Here is a 3519-nt window from a genome sequence, read left to right on the forward strand (position 1 = left end):
GGAGGAAATGTCGGAAGGATGGTGGAAAACGGTACAGTCATTGTCGTAATGCGGAAACGGAGCGCTTTATCTAACGTCCAAACGGGTATGATAGTTGGCTTTCGGGCCAATGGCGGAGGCATTTCCGAAAGCAGGAAAGTTTTTAAACTGTTCGTGATCCGTCGTGGTTAAAGAACAGGGTGACAGTTACTGAATTATATGAAATAAAATCATTAGAACTTCTGAACGGTTTGCGTTAGGAAGTTCAAACCGCACGGCTGAGCGCGGGGTTTGGTTTAGCGACGAAGCCCACTTGCATTTGGGTGGCTTCGTTAAAAGCAAAATTGGCGCGTTTGGGGGACTGAGAATCCGCACTGCAAGATCGAGCCACTGACATGAGCCTTGATTACCCGCCATATTCTCCGGATCTGAACATATGCGACTTCTTTTTGTAGAGCTACATTAAAGACAAGGTATACAGCAAAAACCCCAAAACTATTTCTGAGCTGAAAACAACCATTCAGAAGGTCATCGACAGCATAAATCTTGCAACATCCTCATCATCAGATGTAGTAACTGTGAACAATTCTCATGCTCTTGAGCGCTGTATACACAACTGGCGAGGTCTACGAATGCTTCCTTGAGAGCACGTCGTACCACCAGGGGGCACAGGTCCGCCAGGTCCAAGCTGCAAGGTTTACGGAGGTGTCTTGCGCCACGTGTCTACGCGCAGACCGTGCAGAGCGTGTGGGTTAAGAACAGCGCCACATGTGTGTGTCGTCGGATTCACATCAAGCAAATTACGTGGCCAAAATATCAACGTGAGCTCACATTCACTAGTGTCGCTCCAGTCTGTAGTTATTTAAGGGTGATTGTTTTTGCACGTGAAATCCGAACGGAGCACATAAAATTGTGCCAGAAGGTGAACATTAATATGAGCCCAACTAAAATCTTTTGCTTATATAGATGTGGTGTCTGTTCTTTCGCACATGTCCGAAAGAACAGACACTAATCCATATAAGCATATTGTTCTGGCAATACCGGCCATGACCTTCCTCTTCTGTGCGGATGCACACATATTCACTTGGTAAGAATGTGTACCACCAGTAATGAGTTTGTTGGGGTGGGACACTACATATGTAGTGTGTGGACATACAAGGTGAGAATGTGGGTCTCGCAGGAGGCGAGCGCGAGATAGTCCCTGCAGTCACACTATCCCCTGTGCCCTTGGTGGCTCAGATGGATAGAGCGTCTGCCATGCAAGAAGGAGATCCCAGGTTCGAGTCCCGGTCGGGGCACACATTTCCACCTGACTCCTTTGATATATATCAACGCCCGTCAGCGGCCGAAGGTATTAATACAATTCTAAACACGGAAATATAGCGGTCACACCAAATATGGTAAAGCAGTACTAGTATCGATAAGCGCTGCTGCTACCACTGACAGTCAGCAACTCGTTGTGGTAGTAACTCAGGGAGAAATAAGACGCCACTCGATTGTGACCAACTTGCAAAGAACAAACGGCATCAACGCCAGCCGGCCACTGCTCAGTGTGTGCACACTGTAGCATGTAACTAATTTAGGTTTTTTTCATATAGTTCAATGATTGTCATCCTCTATATGATGATAGTGAAGAATTTGAGACTGGCGCAGCGGCAGGAATGAACAACAGCTGAAAATATGTGTACGAGCGAATAAAGGTGCTACTCCAGAATGAGATTTTCACTCTTCAGCGGAGTGTGCGCTGATATGAAACTTCCTGGCAGATTAAAACTGTGTACCCGACCGAGACTCGAACTCGGGACCTTTGCCTTTCACGGGCAAGTGCTCTACCAACTGAGCTATCGAAGCACGACTCACGCCCGGTACTCACAGCTTTACTTCTGCCAGTACCTCGTCTCCTACCTTCCAAACTTTACAGAAGCTCTCCTGCGAACCTTACAGAACTAGCACTCCTGAAAGAAAGGATATTGCAGAGACATGGCTTAGCCACAACCTGGGGGATGTTTCCAGAATGAGATTTTCACTCTCCAGCGGAGTGTGCGCTGATTTGAAACTTCCTGGCAGATTAAAACTGCGAAGGTTCGCAGGAGAGCTTCTGTAAAGTTTGGAAGGTAGGAGACGAGGTACTGGCAGAAGTAGAGCTGTGAGTAGCGGGCGTGAGTCGTGCTTCGGTAGCTCAGTTGGTAGAGCACTTGCCCGCGAAAGGCAAAGGTCCCGAGTTCGAGTCTCCTTCGGGCACACAGTTTTAATCTGCCAGGAAGTTTCAAAGGTGCAACTCTTCAGCAACTGACAGCGGATGAACCAAAGGGCTACCAACACTCTCTCGTCAATAACTGCTAAGTAAACGTTGTTACGTATGGGTCTCTGCAGTACCCTCCAGATTCATGCAGTCACCCTGACAGTTGTTCATCGGTGACGAAGGTCGGAATTTACACGCCGAAGCCTAACTGGATGTTCATTCAGTGGCGAAAAGTGGCCTTTTCAGATGAATAACAATTTATGTCTCCTCGGACAGATGGCAGTGTACGTGCGTGATTCCTAGAGCACCAGGGTGAGTTTACTGTACCTCCCTGGCCGCTGGACTCCCCAGATTTAAATCAAATCGAGAAGCTGTGGTCCTACCTCGATTGTGCTGTTCGCGCGATGAATGCTCAACTGAGAAACCTAATGTCGCCGGCCGCGGCACAGGAGTTTACACGGCCCCGCATCCCTGTCGGTATCTTCCAGATCATCACTGACTCTCGCCCTGCACGACCCGCGCTGCAGAAAGTGGCTATTCAAGCGTTTGACAGTTGGTCACTTTAATGTGAATCGAGCATGTAATTTATGTTGAAGGAAACTATACAGGGCGCTAACTCTCTTGCAGATTCACCTGACACTCATAAGTTAAAAAACTAATTGTGTTATCTACATATATACGCTGCAAGCTACCATACGGTGCACTTCGTGGTACCTGGTACCAATTTTAGTCGCTGCCTTTCCTGTTCCATTCGCAAAAAGGGCGTGGGCAACCACCTGTCTATATGCTTATGTGCAAGTCCACGTTTCTCTTAACTTATCTTCGTGGTCCTTATGCAAGATATAAGTTGGTATCTACCGCATATATCGATTCTACGAAGTTTCTCAGTATTGTTCCGTGAAAGTAAAGTCGTTTCCCCCAGGGATTCCCTTTTGAATTCACAGAGCATTTCCGTAAGATTCACGTCTTAGTCTAACCTACCGATAACAAATCGAACAGCGTGACTGAATTGCGTCGATGTCTTTCTTTAGGCCGACCTAGCAGGCATCCAGGACACTCGAGCAGTACTCAAGAATGAGCCACTCAAGCGTTCTACACTCGATCTCCTTTATAAATTCTCCTAGAGTTCTCCCAGTAAACCGAAGTCGATCATTCGCCTTTCCTTATATTTACCTTATATGCTCCTTCCGCTTCGTACTGCCTTTCAACGATATTTAATGGACACGATTGTCTGATGTGGAGCTTTAAATCCTGCATTTCAACATTACAAGGTTTTTTGTCTCTGTATCTCCATTAAT

At 46.9% G+C, this 3519-nt stretch overlaps 1 non-coding gene across 1 annotated transcript; it reads right to left on the reverse strand.

Moving 5' to 3' along the window:
- Window positions 1-1756: 1756 nt before the first annotated feature.
- Trnas-uga (transfer RNA serine (anticodon UGA)) lies at window positions 1757-1831 on the reverse strand. Its single transcript has one exon. It is a non-coding gene; the product is annotated as a tRNA-Ser (tRNA).
- Between the last annotated feature and the right edge of the window lie 1688 nt (window positions 1832-3519).

This window comes from Schistocerca cancellata, chromosome 7 (assembly GCF_023864275.1).
Source record: "Schistocerca cancellata isolate TAMUIC-IGC-003103 chromosome 7, iqSchCanc2.1, whole genome shotgun sequence".
Taxonomy (NCBI): Eukaryota; Metazoa; Arthropoda; class Insecta; order Orthoptera; family Acrididae; genus Schistocerca; species Schistocerca cancellata.